The 15793-nt window shown below is 42.4% G+C and overlaps 1 protein-coding gene across 2 annotated transcripts in view; it reads left to right on the top strand.

The window, feature by feature from the left end:
• The window catches only part of fam110d (family with sequence similarity 110 member D), a 43803-nt gene that overhangs the window by 18267 nt on the left and 9743 nt on the right, over window positions 1-15793 (top strand). Inside the window, exon 1 of one of the 2 annotated variants that reach the window (XM_029451105.1) lies at window positions 8819-8937. The exons of the other annotated variant lie outside the window; for it this stretch is intronic. The gene's annotated coding sequence lies outside the window, so the exon portion shown is untranslated. Of the gene's footprint in view, window positions 1-8818; window positions 8938-15793 lie in introns of those variants that run through there. 2 annotated transcript variants of the gene reach the window in all.

Consider the following 15793-nt stretch of genomic DNA (forward strand, 5'->3'; position numbering starts at 1 on the left):
GATGGCACTGGGAAAATTCATTCTCTTTGAACCTCCACGGGGTTAAAAGCTAAGACCACCTCTGTGACTGACAGCCATGAAACATGGGAACGCACAAAGTGCCAGCGACATTTGCCAAAGAGTAGAATCAAAGATCTGCGAGCGCAGTGAGCTCTTGTAAGGGTGCACACAGAACTGGCAGATGCCTTACTGGGACACATTATGATAAGTACCCACATGTTGGAGCTGAACAAGTTAACATGAAACATTTGCCATTGTTTCAAGCGACTGTAAATTATTGTAATTTCCCCCGGGGCCACAGACTCATTAGAGACAAACAGACATTCTCTCAATACAATTAACGCCATAAAAAGATGCTGTGTTTGATAAATGGCTGTCATTTCAAATTAAGCTCCACCAATTAAAGGAGTAGGATATTAAAGAGCTTCATATCTGTACTCTTGGCTTTGTTCCATGACTTGTGGTTTCATGGTCATTTTGACACTTACAACTCACATCTTGGCACAGACGCTGGTTTCTTGTCACTGTCCTCGTCAGAAAAGGCAACAAACACTTTGGCACTTGGGTGTGAAACCTTTGGCCTGGCAGCAAGCTGCTGCTGCACTCCAGCCATCATTAACCCGAGAGACGTTTGGTGAACACATGGCCGATCCAAACAGTTGCAAGCCCCCATTAATTACAATTTGAACTGTGTTTAACTGTACCACAAGTTTCAAATTATATCAAAATGCTTGCTTGCTGTCTTTAAAACCAAAAGAACATTCGAGTATGCAGAGTTCTCCTCCAAATGATCTGTTAAAGATTAAATCAACTTCATGAAAGACGTACTCGTGTGAGCCTAGTCAGGAACAAACAAGAGACGAGCAAACTGCGCCACGTCACCACGCTTCACATCCCTACAAGATAATGCCACTTAGTTTCATGTGTTGGGGCAACATAGGTGTTGACAAGCATCGGTTTGTCCACATCCGACCACCCTGCCGTTTAAAAAGCTAAGCCGCTACATAACTTAACCCATGCATGTCACCACAGGCTGGGACCCCTACATGGTAAAAGGTTGGTGTCTCCTGTTGAGGGACAAGCACAAAGGAAGGCTGATCTTCCATCCCTAAGGGGACAATAAGGCCTGTCACAGCGACACTTACTCTGCTCAACACCTCTGCCACAGCACAGATGATGAGGTTTTCCTGCAGGGGACGAGGATAAATCAGAGAGAACGATCGCACCACAGAGAGAAGGACAACATCCTCTTTCACTCGACATCATCTGAGGGTGAACAGGAAAAACTGTTGGAGCATGACTCTCCTTAGATGAGGCTTTGTTTAGCTTGTACGCTAACTGTGGGAATTAGACCCGATCTGCAAACCACCTCTCCCGGATGACCTAATGCTCGGTGTAGCTCATTAGCTGGCCTACAGGAGCCATACATCACCAGGCATGTGGAAACCATTTTGATTTCACCTGGTCCCTCTGCTGTAGGGGTACAGTTGAGGTGGAAGTGGCCTGTTTGGGGATGTGGAGCGCTCCATAATGATAGTAATTGGTGGTGTAGATGTAGAATAGGCCCAGGTTTATAGGTTTGAGCTGCAGTGTCTTGAGAGGAAGGTTGTGCCGAGGCCATTAGCCTGGATCCAGACCCACATCTGTTCTGTGCCAGCTGTTTGACAGATTCTTTTGGAGTGCATGGGCAGGCTTTTCTTCCGTGATCGGGACCTTTGAAGTCTGTCTTGCTTCCTGACAGTCCAGATTCATCCTCCATTAAAGTATTTCAAAACTAAAAATAACACCCTCACATGATTTGGGAGTTCTTTCCAAAAGTCTATCGCCTGAAGAAATGTGAAATGTGAACAGCAAGGTAACATCTTACAATGGAAAAATGTGCTTTCCCACTTCCACAGACAGTAGAAGACGTTGCATGATAAAGACAGATGCATTCAAAAGCCACAACCCAGAGTATTTTAACTTTATAGGTAAGAGTTTATACTTTTCTCTTCTATGAAAAAGCACCTGTTTATAGCTTGAATTAGCATGTTGGTTACTAAATTCAAGTATAATTCACATTTGTCCACCTGTAAACTCTGCATATCATGAACATTTAGCCAAATATACTGTTTCTATGTTACATTTAAACCAAGAGGGTGTTGTATGCTGTACGGATTGTAAAGCCCTTTATAATAAAATTGACTTGACTTTTGAAAACTATGGATTCATAAACACAATTTATATCATTTTGTTTATTTATTATGTTTTATGTTCTGTATTTCACCTGGCTGACACAGGTGTTGTTGTTTGACAACAACCCTTCACAGACACCTCTCCAGCCTACTTAAGGGGAGGATTTGATACTCAAATGTTTGATTTTGGGTGGAGTATCACTTTAATATCAGGACTTTAATAAGACAACATAGAGGGGCTCTTAAACCAAAATCACAACGTCCTCATTTTCTGTTTGTTCCAACAAACTTTTACATTGTTCAATATTATTGCAGGTGGCAGAGCCGCCATCTAGACACGACAACCTCTCCAGCCATCCAGCTGTCAGACTCTGTACCAAATACAAAAACTAATCCCCTACTTTCCTCTGTTTGTTTTCACACAAAGCCTGAATGTGTTGGTTTGGGTTGTTTATGTGAAAACCTATTGGCTGACTGACCTCTAAGTCTGACTGTAGAGGGTTGTTCATAATGCCCGCTCCGTCTCTGGCGAGGCCCTTCAACGTCTGGTAGTGTTTCACTACAGGAAAGATGTTCTGCCAAAGGCTATGAGTCCCCGAGCCAAGTGGAAATACCCAGAGAACGTCTCCCTATCAGATGAGATAGCTGCTTCTCTCTGTACTTACACAAATATTGATCTTTCATATTAGAAAATATTAGTCACTACTGCATTCTTGCCATTCTCATCGTGCATACCTTCAGCAAACAATGCGAGCTGTGAGCTGCCCAGAGACATGTCAGCAGATGGCTCCGATCTACGACGCAGCACTTCACACCTCGCTGGGATTCGGCAACAACCCAGGCGTCAATCAGAGCTATGGCATGCTGGACGCAACAATGCTTCAAGTACATCCAACCAACTTTGGCTCAACAATCGTGACATATTAAGAACATCTTTATCCCCTTTCCCCTCTTCTTCTTCCTCTTCTTCTTCTTCTTCTTCTTCTTCTTCTTCTTCTTCTTCTTCTTCTTCTTCTTCTTCTTCTTCTTCTTCTCTTCTTCTTCTTCTTCTTCTTCTTCTTCTTCTTCTTCTTCTTCTTCTTCTTCTTCTTCTTCTTCTTCCTCTTCTTCTATTTATGACATTGTGAGCACTAAAACAAAACAATGTAGGGGCATGCTGTTCCTTCACCAGATGTAAAGTCTAAACAAAAGGCGTCGTAACTGTCGGGGGTGTGGTGGGGAGAGGGGTAAAAGTCAGCACAAAGGGCAGGATAAACAGAGGAGGACACGCCGGTGCGAGCATGTTTAGGTCAGCTAACAGGTCTGGGCCTTAAGTCACTCGGCTCGTGCAGCGCTACAGCACTGAAGATTAAATGACTGAAGAAAAATCTATTCTGCTGTCTCCTAGAAATTGGGTTGAAATGAGTTTTGTAGGACACTCAATGTCTGCAAACTGGTCTGATCTAACGTCTTCATGGTAATATTTGAGCAACTCAAAGCACTTCATTAAGGACGGATTAAAAGATCTATAGCATGACACAGCATGTGTTGACTTTTTCAGTATCTAACCAAAACCATAATCTTTCCCCAACATTAAAACAGTTGTCATGGTCGGGGAACATCTTGTAGAGACACAACATTGACATATTATTATTATTATTATTATTATTATTATTATTATTATTATTATTATTATTATCTTATAACGTTGATATAGCGACTTTGTTAGAAAACAGGCTGCGTGTTTACACATCCAGAGCCACATTAGCAAACATTCAAATTCAATGTCTTTGGCCACCTCATGAATTGACACCACTCTCCTTATAGCCCTGCTTTTGTCTCCTCAGGGAAATATTTGGCACTTTAGCTGTTAAAAGCTGCATCATGTCCACCAGCTAGTTGCTAACTGCGTCTTCCTGCCATTGGGGTTTTACAGCGTTATGTGCTGAGTTGCAGACCGTAAAACCAAAACAATCAGCTGAAAGATGTTAAAACACTTAGGAGCTCAGGAGAAGTAGAGTTATATGATCCCTTGTTAATATGAACATATTGATTTGTGCATGTTTAAGAACTATTGTAAGTCCAAACATCCACTTAACCTCCTCCTGCCTAAGACTTCATAAAGAGGTCCACTTCCTGGATTGGAAATAAACTTTGGCAGTGACTCTGGTCCAGCCAACAGTTAACTCCAAAGCTAATTAAACTATTTTTTAGGAAACACAAGGAGGGGCGGGTGGTGGCAGTAGCTGCTATGGGACAGTGCAAACTTATATGGAAGGATTGAAGTTCAGAGGTTTTATTTCCACAGACAAACACTAAGAGAAAGAAGACAGAGACATATATTACCAGGAAGGCCCACAATATCTTTAAAAGAAAGATCTCTACCAATGAAAGACAGTGATGCATATACAAGGAAAGAAATAAAGAAAAGAATAACTCCTCAACCCTCCTGCTTTTAAAACTCCTTGGGGAGCATATTTCATTTTTCAGTACAAGAAAAATGGACTCCATCGAGTTTGAGCCATACCACAACAGGTTATGGTGCCCCAGAATTTAACCTACAGAAGACAAAGTGCTGGTACAGACGATCATCTCTGTGGCTCTAAATATCCACCACATGGCTCACAAGGCTGTCATCAGCAACAGAGATGCCAGCAAATGGTCCAAGATGGGTCGGGGCAGGAAGCTGGCCACGTTGCGGCTTCCTCCCTTTGAAGTGTCGTTAATCTTCAAGCCTGTGTTGAGGTGTGTGTGTGTGTGTGTGTGTGTGTGTGTGTGTGTGTGTGTGTGTGTGTGTGTGTGTGTGTGTGTGTTGTGTGAGATTATATGAGAGTGAGGACATTTGGAGTGATCACCATTTTTCCCTACGAACTGTTTATGAGTCAAATGTTCAGTTTTTGTATTTGTCGACAAATCTAATGAAAAGAACAAAACCAACAGATAAATCTTTAAAATTGTCTCACTTTTTCTTTTTTTCAAAGCTCAGCAATCCCTTTACACAGCTGGGCACTGTTGTTTTGAGCAAACGATACTCAAACAGGAGCAAATAGTGAATTATTTGGGGACTATTTTCAGCTGCGGACCAATTCACATTTAGTGTCCTGAGTATTTACAGCAGCAGGACGCTGTATGTGAGATCAACTCAAAATAAACTAGTGTCAATGTTCATGGTACTGAAGGAAGATGACATTCACTTACAGAGTTTACGCCTGCTTATGAAGTATGAACCAGTCAAAATGTCCTCACTTTCCAAAACTGTTCTCACTCACAACATCTAAAACTCAAATTGATACTCGCAAAGATGGTCGAGGAGCACTCACACATACCCACTGAGGGTTCTCACAGATATAAAAGTGCATGTAGCCCCTAAATAGTAATATTCATATTTAACTCTCATATAAGAAATGACTTATTTAGAGACTAAAGCAAACATACAGTAACTGTGGTCATACATGTGTTGTTTTTTCAATTTAGAAAAGCTTTTAGGCATCATGGAAAGACAGAAAGTACATGAAAACCTCACTTCTAATATTTCCCAGATCGTTTGAAGGTACCCTATTTCGTTGTGTTAGATAACATGTGTAAACAGGAGCTGCATGGAGGGGCCTTCATCCCTGTCTCTGAGGAAATTGGTTCAAAGAAGGATTATGGCAAAAATGCTAAGGTATTTGAAGGAAGTTTTTTAAATGGGCACAGCTCTGCCCATGAATCCCTTTAGGATACCTGAGGAGTGATGCTACCTTCTGCTGCTTAACACCAAATGTTATAAACTGCTTTTATGAGTCACGTCACAAAGATATTAAGCTTTTGGCAAAGTAGGATCCTTAAATAAAAACTGAGGAAGACTTAACCTAAAGGTTGAGGCACACGCTTTCTAGGAGGTAGGTTAAATAAATCTGACAGCGCAGAGAGACCATTTCAATCTGTTACCAATATAAATCAGCTTTTCTTTCATGATTTTAGTGCAGTGTTTTGCCTTATTCTGTCGTCTTCCATTTATAAAACAATCTTTAAGTCCAATACAAAATATAAAGATGACTGCTCACCAAACAAAGACTTGCTGGAGGTCTGAAGCACTTTAATGTAATATTCTTATTTATTGAGTGCATGCTATTCTCGTTATTATAGAATATAAATTGATTTGTAATGGAAATAATAATCTGTTTTTGAGAAAAGAAGATGTTCAGGGCTCAATAATAAACTAAATGTATTGATAAAATTGAGATAATCCTGTGGTGTATGCTACTTTAACATCGTCTCAACAACCGCCTGATCCCTTACAGTTGAAACATTACAGATCCTGTTGGACAGTGGTTGTCTCCCTCGCTCTCAGTACGTGATCTTTCACAGCTATTACAGGATTATCACCCCGAGTTAACAGGGTCTTAAACAGCTGACTGGCACCAGGAATCGTGCTAGGAATGAGCCACCTGCTATATCGGCCATGCACAACCGCATAGTAGCAGCAGAGAGAGAAATCTCGACACAGGAAGTGCCCTTCTGGGGGCAAAAAGATGGTGTCAAACAAGGTTGAGGTCGCTCGCCACTTCGCACACAGTGCTCAGCAGGAAGTGTGGCTTCCCTGAGTCGTGGCTGCGAGGTCAGAGGTCAGGGAACAATACCAGCAGATCGTGTTACTGCCCCCAGATGTGGCAAAGGGCAGCCATGGCTCCAGTCTGGAGGTGCCCCAAATGCAGCGTGACTGCAGAAACAGGAACTTCTATTTTGAGAAATGCCATTCCTCTAATAATACATGAGTGTATTGATCGCTTCTTTTCAAACCTGTATTCTTTCATGGCTTTGCTGAGTACGCTTGCTATTTTTAAGCTTCACATTTACACACTTTCTCAACTTGAATCATCAGTTTTACACTTTCCCTGTGAGCTACAGACAGAGCTGTTTCACAGGAGCAGTTTTGGCCTGTTAGGTGTGTTCTGCGGGGGCACCACAGCAGAATAGAGAAAGGAGCGTGCATGTGTGTGCATGTACTATGCATAGACCACGTGAGCCTTAACATGACTCTGTTTCGGAGAGTGTTTATACTCTCGGTAAAATATTTCCAGAGGATCCGCGTGCGCTGTGCTTCCTCACTCGCTTGTCGACCCTGTCAAGAGTGATGAGCTTGAGAATGAGAAACAGGTGTGTGAAATGCGCGGATCACTCCTTTATCTCTCGTTCACTCACCCCGCCTCGACCTCTCTGAGCTGCTCGTGTTGTGCTGTGTTTTATGACAAAGGGGAGTGAAGGGAGGAGGGTGAGCAGAGAAAACACAGAAGGAGAGAGGATGGTCGCTGAGAACGAGCAACACATAGCTGCAAAATTTGCTTTTTATTCTTTACTTGCAATCACATATTGAAGAAAGCAGCATGAGGCTCACAGCTAATCAACAAATAAGTTCCACACAAGGCAACATTTAGTAGAGGACACTAATGAAAAATCACATTAAAATAAACCATGTGAAAGTAATGTTTTCTCAGCTCCATGGCTCAAAGCCGACATAAAGAACATGTTCTGGTGTTGTTTTAATCAAACTACATCACATGTGACTATTAACAACATCAAAGGGGACAAAGCTGCTCCGATCATGTGTGATATGTGCTATCAAAAGCTAAGCTAATGTGTGAAGTGCACTGTTACAATTCATTAATCAACAACAGGAGAACAACACTGATTAAAGCACAATAAACCAGTCAATTGGTCACTAGATTGACATTAAGTAGAGCTTAGTACAACCAATCTGCATGAAAAAAGCTATTTTTAAACTACTCAGAATGTAAATAATACATTTAATAATTAATTCTAAAAATAAAACTAAACAACCTTTGGTGGTCCTCTGAATTTTCATCTAGTCCCACCAGCAGGCCAAAACTTACATTTGTCCAATAACCACGTTTTTAACCACACACCTGTACCAGCTGTTGTGTTTGGTGCCAATTAGCTAATTGCTTACTCGCTAAACTAAAAACGATAAACATGATACCTGTATGTTAGCATGCTGACGTTAGCATTAGCTCAGTACAGCCTCACAAAGCTACAGTACGAGCACGGTTGTAGACTTTTAATCTAGGCCACTTACAGGCGTACTTTACAAGTTAATAAATTGTTAATAAACTGATTTTGCTTCAGTTCTCCAATTCCTTGGTACTCACAGCAGCAGTATGAACAAACCACAAGGTACAGAAATAATGCAAAAACAAATGAAACGCAGGTATGAACACAAAAGTAAAAAGTATTCTTGATTGATGAAAGGATGCAGCATTCATTGTTTGTTTACAACCTGGAAAGTCAAACGTTATCCCTATTAATAGCTTACTTATGTTTTACAACACATTCATATCTTATTAATAATTAATATGTGGGACTATACTTCAATCACATATTTCAAGATAGGCTACTTTATTCTACATGTCACGTGATTTGATTAAACCTCTACCACTAATACTACTGATACTATAATAATGTTTGTAATGCCAGATGACTTATAATGATGTTATATTTGACACTGTACTCCCCCCCCCCCTAACCCTAACCCCCTCCACTGAGCTCCCTGCAGGCTGCACAGGAGTCAGTTTACACACAGCCTCATACCTGCCCACCCCCCTCCCCCCTCCGCTGGAGGGACTCCCTCTTTATCGCTGCTGCCGTGCAGCGGTCCGTCAGTGTGCCAGCAGTCCCCGCAGAGCGCAGAGCGCAGAGCTGAAGCACACCGCCTGTCACAGAGAGGACCTCCGCACCTTTACGGGATTTGAAAGACTACAAGAGTGGATAAACTTGAGCTAACAAGGTGAGCGAGGAGCTGACTGTCATTTTGTAATGTTTCCGTTATCAGTACGTGTGTGAGTGCAGGTTATTTTGTGAAGTTTTCCGGGAACCGATCAGGGTGGATTCGGGTAAAAATGGATTCATGCGATCTGCGTGATCGTGCGTGATTATTTTTTTTTAACTTTTCCTTCGTACAGCTCTTAAAGTATTTTACAGCATTACGTGAGATTGGCACTTTCACTGAACCTTATATGAATTGCACAGCTGAACTGACAAATAATCAACAGCCTGGTAACTAAAAATGACCGAACAATGCTGTGTGGCACTCACTGGGGATGTGTGTGTGTGTGTGTGTGTGTGTATAAAACCAATATATTGCTTATATTATGTACGAGTTCAATCCTAAATTGGATACATCTCTACCCACATGTGTGCCCTTTTAAAATTTACTACAGCATTACTTCAGTTTGTCTAGTTTGTTCAGTGTGTTTATGGCCAATGCCCTCTAAGGCAAATTTCCCTCGGCAGGAGCCTGTCTGTGATGGATGTCAGGCTTTTGTAGCCATAAACAACTCACCAGGTTTATGGATGGACCCAAAACATTTTTTTTGAGAAGTTGACAAGTTCAGCAATTCATCATCTGCCATGTAAACCTATATGTGGAGTCCCTGGTTTAACTCAGCCTTGAAGTCCAGTCAGTAATAGCTGCGTGGTATGGAGAGATGACTGACCACTGCGCTCTGATTAAAGCAGATACAGATGACCTGGGGCAAGAGGTTTATCCCATCTTAACTCTGCCCTACACTAAATATTTACATCTGGATGAAATCAAGGGGAATGGCACAAATGAGGCTCTGGCTTCCAGACGTCTAATCAGGGAAGAAAAGTTTTGTAATGTTGAATCAAATGAAGCATTTTCCTACCTCCAATCAGCTCATTAATGACATATGGACGTCTCGGTTTGATGTAAGTCATACTAATAAAAACATTTTAGCGCTTAAGACAGTGTTACCTGAGAACTTACAAAGGAACAAAAGTCCGTTGAGGGGTCATTATACAACCCACCCTCTCTGAAAACTGAGTGTAAAGACTCCATGGACACAATCACGTGCCCTCGGGGTCAACTCCACCTTGACCCACCTCTACTCCTCCCACCCCCCTCCTCCCTGACTCTCTACTGATGTGTTTCATGCATCCTGAGTTGGTTTGATCAGTGTGGGGTCAGGAGAATAAACAACTTAGGAGCCAGACTAAACAGACCACACATGTCCTGTAAACAAGTTCACCCTGAGATTCATAGGTGAGCATGTGTTGCTTTGGCCTGTGGGCAGAGGCAGAAGGTTTAATTCATGCTTTTGTTTTTATCAAGCTTTACTGTTACTTTCTAGAGGGAGGAGGTGATCTGAAAAGATAAACTTATATAAGACTGCTCGTAGTTTTTTGGGAGTGCTCACCCTCTAGGCACCTTTGTACCTTTCCATGATTCAACTTTTGTTTTTTTGAAAGTTTAAACCCACAAATCTGACCCAGCTTGTCTGAAAGCTACGATGAGTCATAGATCAAAAACACCTACAGCCGACATCAATCCTTCTCATTGCGCATGTTTAAACGCAGGATACAAACATCTCTCAGACTGAATTCCTACCTGCAAAATTACTGTGTGGATCGGTCGTAAACAGCCTCCCCCCCCCCCTCCCCTCCCTTTTTTTGTCTCCTCCAATTCATGTGGCTATGCGCTAATTTTTCTGTGTTTGATGCTGATCCCAGAGGAGCAGACGAGAATACTTCCTCCCGTTACAGAGCAGAGAGCCCAGGGGCACCGAGTGCAGAGCTGCTCGCTGCTGTCTCCATCTGGGGTGTTGACAAGAGGCCTGACATCATTAACATGACTAAATGAAATGTAATTAAGGTCTTTGCCTTCCCGCTTGGCTCATAGCACCAGCAGTGATATTGATGATGATGGTGTTGGTGGTGGTGCAAAGCCTGGAGAATCATGTTGACTTCATGACTTTTGAGAGACTTACTCATGAATATTCATGCACCGACCCCACTGCAGCCGTCCAAGCAGAAGCCAAGCAGCCACCGTATCTTTGACCCGTGCGCGATGAAGCACGGGTCAGAGATGGGAATTTCTTATGGGATATAATAGCACACCAGGAATTCTCTTAGTCTTTTATTTTCCAATTTTCGCTTCTAAAAATGAAACTGTTTTTAAAGGCTCTACAAGTGTATAATCTGATGGGTTTGAGCCACATCAGTGCTGACTGCGGAGGACGAGTGGAAGCCGCAAGATATTTCATGGTTTTAGTTCACAATGGGGCACTCATGTGTTTCTTATCACTTCTGTTCAGCTGTACCACAATCAAGGCATGGTTTTGCTTTCCTGCGGAGCGCAGTCTTGACAACATCACATTTCTTCAGAGGACAGACGTCAAACATTTGTTTGTTGCATGGTTACACGTAAAGACTCCCAAGTTACGGCGGGAAGCTGGAGTTTCTAATTAGAGAAGAAAACGTACCCTGCTAATGACATCATCTTCCCCCTGGCACTGTGTTAGTGTTTGTGTTGCTGAACGGCAGCTGGTTTTAGACATTTGAGGTTCACAACAGTGTGAGACTTCAAACACTCACACTAACCATCGGGCTTATAATTTGGCTTTATTGCTCCTTGTCGCCGTGTTTGGGCCATTAAACAGACGGTCTCTGGGAACTTCCTTGCTGACCCTTTTCAGGAACAGTTTGAAAAAGAGGAAGAGCTTCTCAGTTACACGCAGCAGCAAAACAGGCGGGCACCCTATGATAAAGCAATACCCACTCTTACAAAGGATCGATGGCTGAAAGGAGAAGTACAACCTACCATCTCTACAGCAGATGGTAGGTTGTACTTGCTGTTTCAGTCAGCACAGCTAGTATTTCCTCTGTTTTGTAAACACCAGAGTGTGGAATCATATTTATTGAAGTGATAATTGGAGTGAAACCCTTACTTGTTGGCTTTATCTCTTTAAAGATTTATGATGCTGCACTCTGGAGAATTTGTCTTTGAATACATTTTCGCTTGCTTGCAGAAATGAAAATGTGCACCAAATGTTTGTATCTAAGTTTGGAACTGATATGATTATTATCATAATCAGTCCTGTCATTCTCTGAGGCCTGAAGTCAGCTCTTACATCACTCACTTCACCCTGGGCTCATAACTCAATTCATAATTCATTGTGGGCAACAAAAGCATGAGACGTGATCTGACAGATGTCCGTCTCCTGACAGTCCCCCGTGTGTGGGTGACAGCTGTGAGGCAAGAGCAGCCCCTTCTCACCGTCGCTCTCGCATCCCCGTAATTGTTCACAGTCCGAGCGGGCGCCTCTGTAGCTCTGCCACATCCCATCACTCTCAATCGTGCCGCTCTGTCTCCGCTCAACCGTGAGGAAGATGACACAGGCCTGGACATTCCCTCCGACACGGGGTGGGGGCTCCACAAACTCTTCCGGCTCCTCCAGATGTTTTCTGATTCTGACAGGAGGCGAGGGAGGAGAGGAAGAGGAGGTGGAGGAGGAGAGGGACGGACGGCGGGGTCTCTTTTCGTGCCACTCGGGGGGCTGTTTGTCGAGAAGCAGGTCGGTCGATCTGTAATGAGACAGGACAGCTGGCAGGTTCAGGGGAGGTTAACAGCTAAGCATAGATGGCAGCGAGGAAAAACACAAGAGCTCAGTCGAGGGTCTTTGTGTGAGATTCTTTGTTCATTCCTTTCTCAGCTGGAATGTTTTTGGGGAAGTCGTGCTTGTTTGAGGTTTTGTTTTGGGAAGGTTGCAAGATATTAATATTTTATGGATTCAGCAACAGTTGAATCAAAGTGTGATCAAAGTGCCAGTTGTGGGGGGTTGTTTTCAGCCCTGCCAATCAAATCAATCACGACACATCCGGCATTTTCTTATCTGAGATGTTCGATAGTGTTAGTGAAGCTTTGCATTTCATCAGGAAATGAACTAAATGAACCTGATGAAACAGTGTTCAGCTGGGCAGATAGCAAATCAATGCTGGCACATTGGAAGTGGTGGAGAGTATGTAGTGACACAGTAGGGGGGGGGGGGGGGGGTTGGACGACCCAGTATTTGGGGACACAGCACAGCTGGAGCAGCTTTAAGCTCTAACCAATCCCAAACAGCGCTGTCACTCGTCCTCACAAGTCAGTGCTAACCTTTTACTGCTAACATCAGCAACATGTGTTTAGAATAATTCTGCAAATGTTGTGTGAACGTCCCTTTTGGCAACCTGGTGTGTCTGTGTGAAAAGAGGGCGGGGTTACACAGATGTTACACTCATTTTCTTTCTTTTGAGTCGCTCTGGGAGTTCTGCATTGAGTATTTATTTCCAAGTGTCACCAAAATGTCCTCTCTGGTGTCCAGCTTTTCATTCATCTTCCTCAGAAGTACTCGATTCCACCATCTGTATGTAAATATGTTTCTTTTATCCGTCACAGGGGCTTTTTTATTGCTGTGGCTTTTAGGAGCTTTCACTCAGCTGAAATGCAGGTACACAGGTGTTTGATTTAACACCACTAACCTTGTTTTGACACTTTAGTTGCTCTTTGCGAGTCTAACAGCTACCATCCATTGAAGCGTCTTTTATCACTTTGTTGTGAGTGAAAAATGTGCCGACTTGGTGAAATAAAACATCTGGCAGCTGGCCAGACAGGGCTGTCTTTCAGAGCATTCTCACCAGCTGAGAGCTTAATGAGGGTGCACAGTGTGTGAACAGGCCTTCATAATTTAAGACTCTGGGAGATTGAGGGATGTGCCCAGATTTCTGTCTATGCACTGTGCTGCACAAACTGTATAAACAGCCTCAGGACAGGCTCTTTTTTATTTTTTAGGGCAGATCTGTGTTACCCTGAGTTGCAAAGTGCATTCCCAGTCCAGGGCTCACAGGCACACACACACACACACACACACACACACACACACACACACACACACAGTAGGTCACATAAGCCAGGCTGGTATGTGGAGGGAGCAGCAGCGGTGGTCATAATTTACTAAACAATGCTGTCCAGAGGTAGGACGTCTACTCGATGTAGCCCAGATGTGGACACTTGGTGTACACACTCTGCTCTCTCCTGCATAAACCTTCTCTTACTGTCTTCTCCCACACAAACATTCAGATGACAAACTGCACACCTTGGCCACCCTCAACCCAAAGATTTTGAACAATTTATTCATTGATGTAACTTAAAAAGTAAAGTTGTTGCACTAGTATTGTCTTCTATCAAGCCTAAGGAAGGGTGCTCTAGTATGTACAGTTGGAACTGCAGGTCATGTGACACGCAAGGGGTTAACTTATACCTTTATTTTACTATTATTATTATTATCAAAATGGTCTATTAAGCTCAATCAAAACATCATTTTTGCATAATTCACATGTATGGGTAGTCAGGCAGGCTCAAATAGAAGAGACACTAATGTGCATTTAGTCTGGGCACCTGAGTGGTGGAGACTTTATTATCATATTCTCTGAGTAACTTTCATTGGCTGCTATTTTAGGACACGATGAGTGCAATCCTAAAAAATGTAACGACACATACAAGTTGTCTCCCATCCATGTCTTTCTGGGTGTTTGGCTTTAATAATAATAATAATAATAATAATACATTTTCTGTATGAATATATGTGTATCCAGATATACGTCATCTCCTTATAAGTGCACAAGTTCATCCGTCGGTAGTTCACTCATCGACAGTGAGGTATTGCAGCCGAGCTTAACATTCCTGCACTTGGAGCCAGGTTCAGGTGTCTCCGTGTTACAGTGTGGATTATTAGGTTTCCTGGCACAGTGCACCTGGTGGAGACGTCATCCCAGTGACTTTTGGGTCACTTATGTCAAACTTTGAGATTTAAGATATGAAATTGTATCCTAATGATTCTCAATCATCTAAATCTGAATTAAAAATACATTTCCAAGTCAAAGGTTGGTCAGGCTTTCAAAGGCAGAGTACAGTTAATTTCTCTTTAAAATCTTTGCGGACAAAGTAAACAGTGACTCATAACACTTTACAGGTCAGAGCTGTTTAATTATCAACAGTGCCAGCACTCTTCCCGGGCACTTGGCTGATGAAGAAAAAGGAACTTGGCCAGTCTGTTGATAAAAGCAAGAATAAATGTGAACATGTTATCTCAGCAGGCGCTATCTGTGTTAGCACTGCATGGGTGTTACAGTGTAGATAAAGGCCGGATTTACAGTACAATGGCGGTTATCGTTTGACTCTGTCACACGTTAAAGCAGTCGCTGAACTCTCGTTGTCTTAATTATTAACTCAGATTATTGGAATACAGTCAACTAACAATTAGTTTCACTATCGATTAAGCCGGGGATTGTTTTGCAACCTATAACTTAAAGAATCACAGGTTACCATGGTTGTTTTTGCTGATTATTAGCCAGTTTACAAGCCAGTTGGCTGATAATGAGCTGATTTAAGCTATTTAGCTCTTATTTTAAAAGTTATGTTTAATGTGAATTTCCAAAAATGGTGTTTTCACTTCTTTTTTTAACTTAGTTTCATTAGCTAGCCCAACATGTTTATTTTTTAAAGAGTTTTGGTTGATTTTACAGTTTAATAGGCTTCTATAGCTGATTATTGCTAAATGGCCTGACTTACTTAGTTTACTGACGACTTAACTTACATTTAAAGGTTTCTGGTTATTGTGAGTCGAACTGGGATCCCTGCCTTTTGCAGATTTCTGTATTTTCCCTCTTAACTATCACTTGTAACTAATATTGACATGTAGTTGCACACACACCCAGCATGTTAATGAGGGGCACATGTCTTATCACTGTCATCTCAAAGTCTGCGGCGTCTGTCCTGGCTTCTTTGGTTTGTGGCTCAAAAG

This window comes from Cottoperca gobio, chromosome 16, assembly GCF_900634415.1.
Source record: "Cottoperca gobio chromosome 16, fCotGob3.1, whole genome shotgun sequence".
In the NCBI taxonomy this organism is placed as follows: domain Eukaryota; kingdom Metazoa; phylum Chordata; class Actinopteri; order Perciformes; family Bovichtidae; genus Cottoperca; species Cottoperca gobio.